The sequence below is a fragment of the Zeugodacus cucurbitae genome, chromosome 2, assembly GCF_028554725.1.
Source record: "Zeugodacus cucurbitae isolate PBARC_wt_2022May chromosome 2, idZeuCucr1.2, whole genome shotgun sequence".
Classification (NCBI taxonomy): Eukaryota; Metazoa; Arthropoda; class Insecta; order Diptera; family Tephritidae; genus Zeugodacus; species Zeugodacus cucurbitae.
In genome coordinates, this window is record NC_071667.1 from 4,976,532 (window position 1) to 4,992,597 (window position 16,066).

The window sequence follows — 16,066 nt, forward strand, 5'->3', positions numbered from 1 at the left end:
ATTCACCAATTGAATTTGTTCCATTGCTTAATTCACTTTGAAAGAAAATGACAGAAAACACCGCAAATATGGATAAAGTAAATAAAAAGTAAGGAATTTTGGGCAATAAAACAATCTAAAGCTAGGGAAGTGAAACAAAAAATGGTAATTCAAACCATCCAACACTTGTATAAAAACAAATGAGTACAAACTGAATTAGCGTGAATGATGGTTGACAAAGAGAAATGCGAGTGCAGTGTAGAGAGTCATCTAAAAAGCTGTTACTTAAGTCAAATCTGGTGTAATAGATTTATGATAACAGATCGGATTGGATCAGATCGATCATTCCATCAAACAAATCAAAAATCAATAGATAAAGAAAAGCAATTTCCCTAACCATTAGTGAGAACAGCTAGTATCGCAAGCACTCTCGTTGAATAATGAACTGAAAAAAGTTCAATTTCCAACATGGCCAGCACATTTTCAATATAAACTTCTACGCAACTGTAATTATGGGGCGCCACCAAGCGTTTGCGGTAAATATATATTATAGTGACTACATAAGTATACTCGCATTACTCATGCGGACCACTTACGGTGCGCCAAAGTCATGGTAAATTGACTAGAAGCTTAATTCAATTAAAATTTGCTGTTATTGTTGGGCGAAAGCGCACTAAATAAATAATGAAGCCAGCACAAGCGCAACACAACAAAAAGAAAGAATACAAATAAAGACAAAACAAAAAAAAAAAAATCACACTACAACCAGAGCAAAAATAGCGGAACTCAATAAAAATAAGTTCAATGAAGTTAAACAGAAATAACCATTGAGCTTCATTAGGGTTAAACGAAAGCAAAGTAAGTAGAACAACAAAGTTAAAAAAAATCGCGGAGAACCGCTGTGCAAGTGTAATTGAAATAAATGTGGAAAAGAAAAAATGTGCAAAGAAATTGGAAAGGTTTGCAACAACGTTTCAGACTAAATCTTAAATAAATCAAATAAATTCTGTGCTCAGCTAACGGCAACTCCTATGTTTATTAAAAAAAAGTACAATAAGTTAGAACATTAGAAAATATGAAAAATAATAATAGCAGTAGGTGTAATAATACCTGGTGCACAGTACTTCTTTGTAGCATTAGCTCTTTCAAATAAATAGAAGAACAATCAAGCCGTTGTCTTATACAAAGCTTAAGGCATATGTGAAATGACTCGAACTGCAAATCACTGTCCGAGAAATCACTGCCTGTCCGTACTATTACAACTACAAACATGAAACACACCACAATGAATGAAAAAACAGTCTAATTGCATAATGGAACTTCATGTGTTACGGTCAACGACCAAAGACCAATGGACATACTACAGTATGTCCAGTGAATCCTCTAGTGATGTATGTTGGGCCACTGGGGAATAAAATATTGCCACATTGTGGTGTACTGTAGCGCATATGTAATGTGTAGCAAATGTGTAAACTGAAGCAAAAGGAGCAGTAGAAAGTAGAAACTTCACTCTAAGGACGCGCAAAAAAAAACATTAGAAATGGTGGAGGAGTAGTGAAACGCCAAAAATAGTATATGCTTGAATCAATACCAGAGCTAAGTAAAATGAAAATAAAGACTCATAAAAAATGCAAGTGAAAATGAAAAAGAAACGCGTTGTAGTGGCAGGAAGTAGCATAGTGATAGAAGGAAGGAAGAGCATGCTGACACACACATACATACGTACATAAATATATGACATAAGTATATATATTTTGCTGTGATTTCGTGTATACAACACCCCAAATGACCACGAACTTAAAATATTTGTTGGTGAGTTGTTATGCGCTTAAAAGCGTCGACTTGCATGTGTGTGCGTGTGTGTGCTTAGCTGTGCTTTGTTGCGGTTTCGTTTGTTCGACAAGCATTTGCGGTTTTTCGGCGGTCTGAGCATCCGTTGAGTGGCTTCCTGCTAATGACTTATATATGCGTAGTAAATGTTGTTTATACATAGAATTGTTCTGCTGATTTTGAATAATGGAAGTGTTTTATAAAGTGAAGAGTGGCCAAGATATAGATTTCTAGCAGTGTTCTTTAAACTTTGTAGCCAACACAGCAGAGTTTCATATAAAAATATATTTGTATGCAATCTACGTGATATTATTTTTATTTTTCTTAATTTGTTTTTTAGCTAGCATTGTAAACTATGAATCCCAACATAGTTAATTTAATAATTATTTACGTTTTATCATAATTATATTGCTATAATATTGAGTAATCAATTTAACATGTTGTTTTGTTGTTTTATTGTGCTACAGTATACATAAAAATTCCTATAACTGATATTTAAATTTTATTTAATATATTAAAATTCATGGAAATAAGATTGCGGTCCTCAATTCGTAAGAAACTTGTTATTGTGCTCATATTAAACTTTTCAGTGATTTTGTGCCAATTTGTTACTATTTATTGATTTTCTAAATACACCAACAGAAAATTTTTCAGAAATTTTATTTGAGAAAAAAATATTTTTTTTTTTTTGTATCTCTAACCTAATTTGAACAGTTTCATTTATAAACACAAAGTTTTCACTTGTGTCTGAATACATATCTACGTACGTATCCTCACTTATCATGGTTACAATATTTATCTAATTTTTTGAGATATTTGTATTGCCAATTGCAATATATTGCATATTAAAAACTTAATGTCAAATTGATTGCATTGAAACGTAACCTCACAAATAATAAATACATACGAATTGTTTTGCCAAAATATACATTTATTTCACATTCATAACAAATGAAGTTATCTGTGCAAGAGAGAGACAGAGAAAAGTTGCAGCAATATAAATCTATAAAATATTCAAATAAATTTCGCTTCACTCATGCACATTGCAAATGCATATTTATTTCGATATATTTTTGGGAAAATTTTAAAAACGCAATTTCCGCAACACCACACAAACACACATGCATATTTATACAAATATAGTACTTTTTCAATTTGCTTTCACTCAAACCAGCTAGAACACAAAACAGTTACCCAACAGCCGTAAAAAGCGAGGTAGAAGAAGAAATCGCTGCAATAATAAAAATCAAATCAAATGCGAAATCAATTGTATTTACATTGGGAATCGATTGAAAAACGATTCGTCGGGGCAACCGCCGAGGCAAACAAACGTTGCACAGCAAGCCTGCAACCCGCCTGCCACCACCGGCGCACAGCACTCATGGCCATGCCTAAAACTAGCTAAAGCTGTTGGCTTAGCAGCACATGGACGCGACGCGACATTGGTAGCGTTGGCACGGCGTTGACAGTTTTCGCCGTTCGTTGAGCAGCACGCGTTCACCGCTCACCGCGGGATGTGACGTTGGACTTGCTGCTGGAATAAGAGAAGAGACGGGTGTCACAGCAACGTCGCCTGAAAGGTGCAAGCCTTTTGATTTGATATCACGCGGCGCTGTGCTGTAAAAAAAAACTGATTTTTTCCTCAGCACAAAATAAAAGCTTGGTAAAAGCGCCCAACAGTGGAAAGGAGAAAGTGCGGCGTTACGCTGAAATATATTTTTTTGCCACCGTCGCTATGCAAAAATCAAAAAAAAAAATCGAAAACAAGCCAAATGCTGAATAGCCAAACACGCCAGCACCGGGTTTCTTATTGTCACAGCCGGGATTTTTTGCCTGCAAAAGAAATTCTACAACAGCGCATTGTAGAGTATTGGAAAACACTCTAGGTAACGTTAGCTGCACAATAGTCAGCGAACGCATCTCAGTTACCAAAGGCGCACTGCTTCCAAACATTTCAAATGTATTTTGCGATTTTTTGCGGAAGTTAGAGAAAAAACTACGTGCAACACTTTTCCCTATGTCACTCTTCAACAAATTTGTTTTTAATTTCCAAGTCGTTCGACACTAACATGACCAAAGTACACACGAAAAATGCTTGCAAAAAAAACCGAAATATTCGTGCTCAGCACGGTTGGTATTCACCATTTTTGCGCACAGCAAAAACAAAGACTTCTCTGCTTTCTGTCAATAAATGCTAGACCAAATAAGACAAAACAACAGAGATAGTCGACTGGCTATTAGTCCATCAACTCAACAGCCACACCGTCTGACGCCTATATATAAGCTTTAAAGTGATGGATTACAGTGTATATACAGTACATTCAAGTCAACACACATATATTCTATGTATGTATTTTACTTAGATACCAGTATATACATACGTATGTATGTATAGTCAGTGCGTCAACGTGTCATTCAGTGCGTTAACTGCCACTCTTTTGCACCGTCTCGCTGTTTTAGCGCGCAGATATCTCATAGCAAATGTTAATTCATCACAATTTCAGTGACAAGGGTTGCCACCATTGGGAGTTGCTGCACGCTTTTTTGCTGCTTTTACCCTTTTCTAAGCGCATTTTGACGATTTTTTTCGATCCCACAAAACAACAACTTAAACTCACGCCTCAACGGTTGTGCGCACAAATCTACAGCAGCATATATGGTACGTGTGTTTGTTAGCCAACAAATTTTGCCAAATTTGTCACATTTTTGAATTTTTTCCTTGTATTTCATTCGCAAATTTAATTTCAAAAATTTAAAACTTCAAAATGGAAAATTTTGGATTTTTTCGTGTTTAGTTTTAAATTTGTTGCAATGCCAGTTTTCGTACCGCTGCTTACTCCCTTTGTGCCAATAACAGGAAATTCAATTTTCTTTCGTATATATTGTCGGTTTTTTTTTGTCTTGCGTAAGGCAAAGCAAATGTCGTCGCCCAAAGCACTAATACATTGCTAGAAGTTAAAACACACATGAGCCATAGTTCCGTACATCCGGTTGAATACTTTATTAGTTGATTGAAGTAACCCAGTGAGCAAAATTCAAGGAAATTTTGAACAAGAAATAGAAAGAAAGAACAAAAAAATTAAATTATTTGCAGATCCGATCTACCAATATGGTTTTGATAAGAGTATTTTCAACAAACTTATAATATTTTTTAAATTTAAAACTAACTTCTCTTACGATTCTTGCCACTTGGCATTTTCTGGCACAGGTACACATTTCTCCAAGGAATCCTTGAATCCTTCTTGATAGTAAACAATTTTTATACCGAAAACAACTTGATGTGTGGTGCCTGCCTTTGCATATGTGTGAAAATATCGACAACAAATGATGGCGTGTTGCCGAAGTAATGTGCGCTGAGTGTTGTAGCAATGCAGTCAGCAAAGTTCCGGTTGGACATACATAAAATTGAATTTGTACAAGAGAAAAGTAAAACTTTTGGGACAAACTAAAATTACGCCTGAGTAACTGTAGAATATGTAAAGAATACGCCTACTTCAATTTGTTGTACTTTACACTTGACCCGAGCACACGATGACTACAAAAGAAATACCAAGAATTTTAAGAAATAAAATAAGTTAGATTATATGCTCAAGTGTGGGCTAAGAGCGAGCCACAGCGGGAAGAAATGTAAGGGATTTTTAACAGTTAGGTGGTTGGCAGGCATATAAGTTTTTATAATAAAAAAGAGAGTAATAAAAAATGTTTTAAATAATATGCAACTCATTTGCTGTCCAAGCCAGAAAAATACACTCAAATAATACTCAATTAAAATTCATTAGCTTGAGCACCTCATGAATTATACACACGTGTACTTAAGTACATACTTATCTGTATATAAAAATGTAAGTTCATACACATACATATATGTCTGTATGATTGAATACAGTTTGCGGCTTGAAAACATGTCTCTGTACACAAATGAATTGTTTTTATCAGCGAAATGGAAATTGCCACTTGTTCATGACTTATTTACACAATAATTTTTACCCGTTATCTACATTGCATTTATGAGCCTGTATTTGTTCGTTACTGTTTTTCGCCTCTGTAGTGCCGTCCACAATCAGTGCCACAGCGGAAATGTTACAATCCAAGTTGTTGGCCTTTATCGGCAAATGAGTGAACAAAAAAACATATTCAATTAAAAGTAACATATACATATATGTGTTTGTAAAAGGGAAAACAATAAGTTTTATCATAATTGAATTCGTCAGAATAACAAAGAGATTGCAGAAAACACAATGAGTACATGGTAAAGAATGAAAATAAGAAATAATTTAGTTGTAAAATATCTCTGAATAAAACGCATTATATTTCGAACGTAAGTTCTCATTGAAAAAGGTGTATAAATGTGTATCCTAATAATTTTCGAAATCGAAAAATCATAAATGAGGCTTGAAATATATAAAATATAATATGCTGAGCAATAATATTGATATGCTAGTGAAGACTACTGATTTTTTTATATTAGTGCTCTTGTGGAGACTTTACTGCGGCATTTATGGACCAACCACATTTTCGAAATTGTTTTTAAAACATTATAATAATAGTTTCTAAAATTGATAATCGTTGATTTAATCGTTACGTTTATTGATCAATAAAATCTAATTCGGCTTTCGAATACATAGAAAATAAGATGAACGATATTGTACTTTAGAAACATTTAACTAAAGAGCAATAATCCAATATAAGATTGGTCTAACAACCCGTTAGAATTGAAAGTTATGAAGACATAGAACCGTCTTTCAAGTGAACTGGTATATTTAGCACACTTACCGTTATATTACATCAATATTTGCGAGTAAAAACAAAGCTTGCAGTGTTAAAAAACTTACCTAAAAAGAGAAAGAAAAATGCATTGATTAGTAATTTTAAAATTATTTGTGGAAAAAACTTCTTACAAAATACCTTAAAGAACTAGGTGATCCACATTGATACTCTATTAGATCATTCATGTTTTGAAAGAAACCATATATGAAAATTAGACGAGGTTCAAAAATGATAAAAAAACAGGAACATCTTTCATCACCCAACCTTAACGCACATATTTCATATGAAATTGTGAAATAAGAACACCTTATCAGCACTGTCATCAAAAGCCATATACATATATAGCAAAACTTCATAGACTAATGGACCCACAATGTATGTAGGTGCATAACATATGGTTGGTAATGAGTGTGGTGACGAAAAATTAATTAAAAACTTGACACGTACAAACACCCATATGTGCACATTCAGATGTAGAACAAAGTGATGGTGGAACAATCATGCGGAAGGCTTGAGAATGATGAAAGAACTTACTAACTGCACTGCTGTACATGCCAAACACATTGGTGAAGGAATGGAAAAGCTAATTTGGGGGTTTGGGAATGCTTGTCATACAAACATATCGCTTTACAACAACAACAACAACAACAACAACAACGACAATAACCATTCAACAGTTGATCGAAAGCTTTTGTCAGCTATGAAATGAGCAGATAAGGAAATTACTAGAAGTGTGGACATGCCGACAAGTTAGCTGCGTGAATATAGACCGGAAAAGAGCATAAACAATGTACGTGCGGCAATGTAGGCGTGCCAGCACGTCGCCCACATTTCAATTTTCGCATAAAAATGTCTTTCACTGTGGCGTTGTCATGAAATTTGCATGAATGGTTTTAGGAATGTGATGCTGCACGCACTCCCGCTGACCGTAGTGGAGTTGAGGGGCTTCCACTTGGCTGCGGGAATCACTTAGTTTGTCACCGCAGTGGACATTTGCTGTGTACGCTGCTGTAATAAAATTAGGAATGTCGTGACAAATAACAGAACGGTTGAGTTGAGTTGGGTTGACGAGACATATAACAGAGTAAAAGCGACAGAGAGGGACAAAAAAAAAGAGAAGGATGAAACTAGGAATGTTTGTGCAAGAATGCAAGATAATAGCCGTAGGATGCTGAAAAATGAGAAACGAAGTTGAAGAAATTGTAATTTCTGTCAGCAAATGATGGAGTTACGACGTTGAAACGTGGCATGAGTATGTGAGTCTATATAATATGCATGACTTGGTAATGACAGCACGATGGAGTTGTGGACTAAATTCTTGTCAAAAAGGCATGTAAAGTGCCGTTGCGGTTGTAGTTGTAGCGCATTTTACAACTTTTCACTGAACTCGCTTGGACGGCCTAGTAAAATGCGAAGGTCTTCTTGTCGCTGCAAAGTGTGGAGAAATGCTGTAAATGACAAACTTTGAGGAATTCCGTACACAAATGACAGAGCTCTGAGAGACCAATAAGTACCAACAGGAATTCAAGGGGTATACAAACGTGCAACCCACTCCAGCACCAAATTTTAGCAGAAATGGATATGTAGAGCCAAAGACAATACATAGCTTTAATTTCTCACAAGTCGAGCCTGCAAAATACTCATATAACTGCTTTGAACATTAAATGTGCAAGCACAAACCGAGTTATAGCGTTGGGAATACGCTTGTGTGAGTAGACAATGAAGTAGCCGAAATAACTACGTTTTCTCTGCTGTCTTCCTAACTACGCCTCCCCCGCCAAAGCGTCTCAAGTATATTAAGTCATGAAATTAGAATAAGCAACGAAAACGTGCTCGGAATTTTCTGTTGATTTTTGCTGCAGCTCGAGTCAAGCTCAAGGCTGTAGACGGCAATATGGCGAGGAAGGCACGTCTTATGCGGCGTGGAGTAATGACCGAACGTACATAACTCTTAGTGGAATTAATATGAGTAAATTTGCTAATATTTGCTGTTACATCGTTTATTTGTATTCCTTTTATGATAAAATGACGAATATTTACAAGCTCTAAAGACCTAGATTCAGAATACAAAAATAAAAGTAATATTCTAGCTGCAACAACAACTCTACGGGAAATGCTTTTAACGAAGTTTAACCCGTGCAGCAGTCAGTGGGGTATGAGTGACCGAAACTGAGTCAATTTAAACGCATCCATGATTGTACTGAACTGAAGCTTATAAAAATGATGCTTACTCTAGCTTTCCACAGCTTCAATTTAATAAATATCTGCAAAAAAATTTAACAAAATTATTTTTGCCAAATTTTTATAATTATTTATGCAATTTTCTTGCTTCAAATAATTTGTAAAATAATTAATAGCATTTTAATAAATATGTATTAATCAACCATTATTTATTGCATTTGACAACATTTTTGTTGCCCCATATTAAAGCCATAATAATTATATTATTTAACATATTAATTAGACTTACATTCCAAGCAATTTCTTAACATTATCGACCGAGGTAATGCAATCTGTAATTTTTTATAGTTTCGCTTAAAATCTTTATGAAATTATTATTGGAGTTATTGGCAATATATTTTATGATTATTTGTTTGAGCTAACTTTTCGCTTTGTAAAAATATGAAATCACGTGCGCTGAATATTAAAAAATACATTTTCACGGATAATACACTTTTATAATTATAATAAAAAAATATTTTTTTTTTTTATAATTTACAAGAAAGACCATAGTGCTGCTATTCGCCTCTGCTGAGCTGCAATTTATGTTAATTTTTTTATTTTGCATGTGACATAACATAATTTTCAATATTTATGTTCGTGTTTATGTTTACAAACAGAAATTCAATAATTCAAATTCAGACAATGACACCATACATGATTAAAATTTTGCAATTACGCTGGAACACGTACTATAATCCCTAGGATAAAGCGCAAAATAGCGGAAGGAGTAGGAGAAAAAATAATAAAAATTTGAAAAAAAGAGAAACATTCGAAACATGTATAAACTCACATAAAAAAGTACCAATTTCATCAAAATTGATTTACAAAGTACTTGGCATGCGAAATTCATACGAATTTAATGAGATCTGCTTAATCTGCAGGCAGCGGGATACATTACTTACGTAATTGACATGTTCCAACTGAAAAGGAAGGTTGAGAGGTTGAACAAGAGGTGTCTATGACGATTGGAGCGTAACAAATAAAATTGGAGCGATGTAAGCAGGCAGCATATTCAGGGTGGTCCATTGTACTGAGAAAACATGTGGATGAGAATTACATAGCGTGTGTTACACGACTGCGAAATCCACAGGTATTTATACTCTGCAAAAGCTCTGTTGTGTATTGAAAACTCATTTTCGCATTGTGTGGCTACAGTTCATTTAATTCTATGCCTCAATTTCATCTACTAACACGTTGAAAACGTATCACTCACTCAGCGATTCATTAGTGCCTTAGAGACCTTTAAACGAATCAAGGCATGCATGCATAATTAATTTTTAATTTTATTGCTTTTATTTTAATTTTTTTACGATTTGAAACATATATTTGTATGCTCTGTCAGACTATCTGAAATGTACACGTGCATGATGTTTGTTTGTCTTGTCATCATTACCATTTGGCAAATTATCACAGCGACATCACATTATGCAAATTTTCGAATTGACAATCATGGCGGCCTAGGCCGACGGCAAAATTTTGAAATTGAATAATTTTTTGTGTTGCTTTTTTCGCTTAACGTACGTCGTTCGACATTTTAAGCCAATTTATTAAAATGGCAAAAAATTAATAAAAAAAAAAAAAAAATGGTTTAGCTAACGCGGCTGCGGCACTTGTGGGACCAGACAATATTGCCGTTAGGTCGTTAAAAAGTCTTTAATCATACGCTAGATGGCCGCATAAAACTACAAGTATGCCTTACATTCGTCTTCATCAGCGGCAATAAAGACAAAGCCTGTTATACAAATGAATAAACCAGTTTGGGCGCGCAATCGTACATTATTTCTACAATTTGAACTTGTTTCACAATAAATTAAAGCAAAATTGTAGCAAATGTTTAAGTATTTAAATATTTTGTATTCAAAAAAATTTTTGTATTGAAAATTTTAAATAATTTATATAAAAAAATATTTTAAAACTTGAAAAATTGATTATCGTTACTAATCTACAAACTCAATGGAAAATTTTATTTGAAAATCTTTCATAATTTCAGGTGATGATTTTCCGTTTCAACACAAGAGATTCACTAAAACTTAATGATTCATGATTACTCACAGAAAATTTAATTAAAATATCTCGAAGTTGATAAAAATTTTCTTCCGTTTAAAAGAAAATTTCTTGAGATTGACTCATCTCTTTTGAGATTGCGCTGAAGATCGCCAAATTTTGTTATTTCTACAATTCGATTTTCGCTTATTTTGGCAGAATTTAATGCGGTTTCCGTGGAAAGGTGTTTGGATAATGAAATTATTCATATTTTCGCGCTAAATTCATTATTTGAATACTATAAATCCGTTATACTTGAAAATCTTACACAAATATTTTGAGAAAAAATTAATAAAATAAAAAAATATTCCATAATTAATAATATTTTAATATACACATGCCTGCCAATTAATTGTATTACTTGGTGTTGTTGTTTTTTTTTTTTTTTTAATTTTGAGAGCTGCGCCAATTTCAGCGCCGCAAGAGTTCAGTGAAATTCCGTTAGGTCATCCACTTCTTTATGGACGCAGCACTTTTGAAACATTAATGAAATAAAAAAAATTTGCGCACAACTCCATACACTTGCGCTGTACCAAACTAACGTTATTGTTGTTGCGTGGGCAAATTGCCAAATGATTCCTCAATAACATTAAAAAATTATAAATAAATTCAATCGCATATCGTTGGCGGCAACGTCTATGAATCGACCGACTGGCTGCATGACAAATATTACAACAAAACGCAGGCAAGTATTTAACACAAGTGGCAGAGCACCGCACATTGATTGTGAAGAGGAGAGGCGCAAAGAGGACCGTAGTATAAACACACTTAACGAAATTGGTCGTACGCGTCCGACACTTAAGGTTAGCCAAATAGCACATTTATTAGAAAATTGTGGAATTTTAATTAAATTTATTTATGTAGTGTACAAAAGTGAATTGGGCGCAGCTAAGAGTAGTTTCGATTTTATACAGCAAATGCTAGTGAATTGCGTAAGCGCTGGTGTGAATGATGGGTGTTCAATGATAATTGGCGTCAGAGGTGAGAATTTAGGCAATCATATGTAGAAAGTTCTTGGAATAATACAAAATTGCAATAATTGTAATTATTTTTTAATGAAACTACGAATTTTATGGTTCTTCATAGTTTATATTTGCTTAATGCAAGCTGCGCCTGAATGTAGGCAACAGTTCAGATGTTTTTCTCTTTTTTTTACAAATCCATGATTTATTTTTGCAATTTCAAATTTATAAAGATATATTTAAATTATATTCGTGCTTGATATTGTTTTAAATTTAGTTTTGAAATATACTGCAAAAGCTTGTTTGTGAAGTAATACATTTTTCGACTGATTTTTGAAGATTTTTCTTAGATATTAACTGAAATAAACATTTCAATTTTTAATTTATTTATTTATAAGCGAAAAGCTATTTTTTTTATACTCTCGCAACAAATGTTGCTAAAGAGAGTATTATAGTTTTGTTCACATAACGGTTGTTTGTAACACCCAAAACTAAACGAGTTAGATATAGGGTTATATATACCAAAGTGATCAGGGTGAAGAGTGGAGTTCAAATCCGAATGTCTGTCTGTCCGTCCGTCCGTCTGTGCAAGCTGTAACTTGAGTAAAAATTAAGATATCTTGATGAAACTTGGCACACTTATTTCTTGGCACCATAGGAAGGTTGCTTTCGAAAATGAGCAAAATCGGACCACTGCCACGCCCACAAAATGGCGAAAACCGAAAACACATAAAGGGCCATAACTAAGCCATAAATAAAGCTATTGAAATAAAATTTGATATGAAGGATCGCACTATGAAGGGGCATATTGGGATGTAATTTTTTTGGGGAAGGGGCGTGGCCCCGCCCACTACTAAGTTTTTTGTATATATCTCGCAAACCAATAGAGCTATATAAACCAAACATTCTGCAGTCGTTTTTTTTAGACACGTCCTCATACAGTCCAAAAATTAAAGAAATCGGATCATAACCACGCCCACCTCCCATACAAAAGTTAGGTTGAAAATTACTAAAAGTGGGTTAACTCACTAAAGGAAAACGTCAGAAACACTAAATTTCACATAAGATTTGGCAGATGAAAGCTGCACTCAGATTTTTTTACAAAATGGAAAATGGGCGTGGCGTCGCCCACTTATGGGTCAAAAACCATATCTCAGGAACTACTCGACCGATTTCAATGAAACTTGGTTTGTAATAGTTTCCTTACATCCCAATGAAATGTTGTGAAAATAGGCCAAATCGCTTCACAACCACGCCTACATCCTATATACCAGAACTTTGAAGACAATCTGAATCGTTTACTTTACAATATATAAAGTAAGTACTAGTGAAGATATCGGTGCAGAACTTTGCACAAATACTACGTTTATAGTGTGGCAGCCCCATTCTAAAAATCGCCGAAATCGGACCATAGGTTTTTAAGGCCCCATATAGCGAACACGAGGACCTCGGTGCTTCTAACCTAATATTATGGTTTCCAACTTTCAATGGACTTTATACAATATATATGACGAATATGTGGGTCAAATTGTGTATTATATAATGTAAATAAAGTTAAATAAATAAATTGCGAGAGTATAAAATGTTCGGTTACACCCGAACTTAGCCCTTCCTTACTTGTTAAATATGCTTTTGTTTGAAATTTTGAGCAAATTGCATTTGCACTTAATAAATTAACTATTAATTGCCAGCAATATTTCGATAATAACAGCATTATTATGAAGGTGTTAATGTTAAATAAATATTATATTTTGAACAAAAAAAAAACGATTTAATTTCTAAACAAAAACAAAATCATAAAATATACTAAACTTATAGCGCGAATTATTCAATGTGAGCGAACGCAAAGACTTTCAAAAGATTTTCCAGCCACTGCTCACTATCGAAAACTAAGCGTGAAAACACATACAAACACATTTTTATTAATATTGCTATTGGTAAGAGAGGTAGAAATAGGTTGGCGTTGAAATATATATTAGCGCAATGGAATGTGCCCCTAGGCAACACTGGTGGCTATGGAAGTGGCAAAATGAAGTGGAGGGTTGATATAGAATGACGTACTGTGAAATTGCTCACAAAAATATATATATTACAAACTCACATGTGTGTTGCTGGTTTAAGACACATCAGTCAAACTAAGAATACATAATAATATCTGAGTTGGCAGCACTGGCTGTGCACATTCGAGTATATCTATAGCATAGTATAGGAGAGTAGTTTCTGAGCATACTATTTATTCGACACTTTCAAGTTTACTATAAAATTATCTCAATTCCTCTGATTTCATTGAATTTGAAAATAATTAGAAACCGCCCAGTGCCGCCTCACCCAACGCCCATTGTGACAGCTCTTATTATGTGATTGCCATCTGGTGTGAATAATAAATGTTGCCAACACACACACATACTCATAAATAATGATGCGCCTCTGCTAGAACGCCACATATGCCCCACATATTTTACGCACAAGCACTTGCCGCAGAAGCTGCTGGCACGAAGAGTGAGGGAGAGAGGCACGATGTCCTTACGTTGGCGGTGTTTATGCGAAATTGATGAAGATGGTATTAAGTGTCTGCGCAGAGGCAGGGTGCATGCCCGCTATGGGCTGGTGAATTGACAATGTTTGCACTTGTGAGTGGTATTATGGTCATGACTTGCATAGGCTGCAAGTGTTTTTTGGCATTGTTTTTGTTGTTAAATTACATTGCATATTGTTGCCGACGCCGCCAAAAATGCGCGCACACATTTGTGAGCAATCATAATTATCATAAATTATGACAGCTGCTAAAGAGTGGTGCTGTTGTTGTTGTTGCCAGCTTGCAGTTGGCAACGCAAGGTGCCTATGGCGGAATTCCAACGCTACACAAATATATATAGCAACAAGAGAAATACTTGCATTTGTTCGAATATTTTTCAAGCTGAATATTTGCTTTATTTCTCTTTTCTTTTTTGTACTCATGAATTCGCCTATTTTCGCCAGAAACTCTACTTGCGGCGCCGCGAATGCGTTTTGTGGCGGCAAGAATTTGTGCCATATATTTCGTTTCTAATTTAAAATTTACATTAAATGGCTAAGGAGCATGTGGAAGACGGACAAGAAAACAAATATGAAAGTTTATTTTCTGAAAAGGCACAAACACTTCACCTGCCTACGGGTCTTGTTGTTGTCAGTGCGAATTTCATATTCTTCACATCAAAACTCATTATCTATTTATTTGGATTTTAGCTAATTACATATTTTTCCTCCTTAGTCAGTTGCAACGTTTGTTTGAAAATGCATTGCATTGTTAATTTGCGGTTATATTTGATTTGATATGCAATCGCCACCACAGCTACCACTGACATTGGGGTTTGCGGTGATTAATAACAAATTGAAAGCGCTGCAACAAATAATCGGAACTGCAAATTTATACATTTTGCATGCGTGTGTGTGCGTAAGTCTTACCGCAAGTAGCAGCATATGCGTGCGTTGCGGCTACTAGAGCGATTTTCAGCTTATATTTGAGGTTTTAGTCGTTGCATTGTGTGGCAAATCTAATTGGCGACGTTCCACGTAAACCCTGAAGGCGGGATTACGTTAATTGGCTGGGAGGTGTTGTTTGGCACGGTTTGTGGTTTGAGCTTGTTATGACATTATCATTAAGCCGCTGATTAGTTAAGTGATTTATATTGTTGAAAAAACGAAACTAGTATGAGAACATACATTATTTCATAATATTGAATGCTATTTAATAGTGGTTTATTGCAGTTTAATTAAGTGTTTAATTAGCACATTATATGTAGTTAAGCGGAAATGAGTTTACACATTATAGAATTATGAAATAATAATGAAATTTAATTAGTTAAAAGAACAAAAACGGAGATAAGAACGATAAATACCATTTAGATGAAAGCATTTATATTATTATTATTTATAATTTAATTATTTTTTATTAATTGTTCTATTCAGTTTGATTCTTCTTCTTTACTGAAGGTATGCATCACTCTAGGTATGCAGTTCAATTTAACTAATTCAGTTAAAATTCTAAACAAAAAAAAAACAGTTTTACTATTTATGTTATTTCGCCGCTTAAAAATAATTGAATTTTATTTATAATGCACCATTAAATTTGTATGAAATGTATTTTGCGCGCTAATGTTGTTCTACTGAATGGAATTAATTAGGAATTTGTACTTGTAGAAAAAAAATTATAAGCATTTTAAATTGTGTAAAAATACTTTTTTAGTGTCCTACATAATTAATCACTATTAGCAAAAGAAAAA

The 16,066-nt window shown here is 34.2% G+C and overlaps 2 protein-coding genes and 1 long non-coding RNA gene across 19 annotated transcripts in view; 1 reads left to right on the forward strand and 2 right to left on the reverse strand.

The window, feature by feature from the left end:
- Positions 1–16,066, reverse strand: part of LOC105214146 (maternal protein pumilio) — a 334,815-nt gene that overhangs the window by 95,614 nt on the left and 223,135 nt on the right. The gene's annotated exons all lie outside the window — the stretch shown is intronic.
- LOC128921430 (tigger transposable element-derived protein 6-like) overlaps positions 1–16,066 on the reverse strand; it is a 183,141-nt gene that overhangs the window by 43,746 nt on the left and 123,329 nt on the right. The gene's annotated exons all lie outside the window — the stretch shown is intronic.
- Positions 6,094–15,757, forward strand: LOC105218378 (uncharacterized). The gene is made up of 4 exons (XR_852061.3): positions 6,094–6,127; positions 9,681–9,889; positions 10,790–11,645; positions 11,707–15,757. It is a non-coding gene; the product is annotated as an uncharacterized LOC105218378 (long non-coding RNA).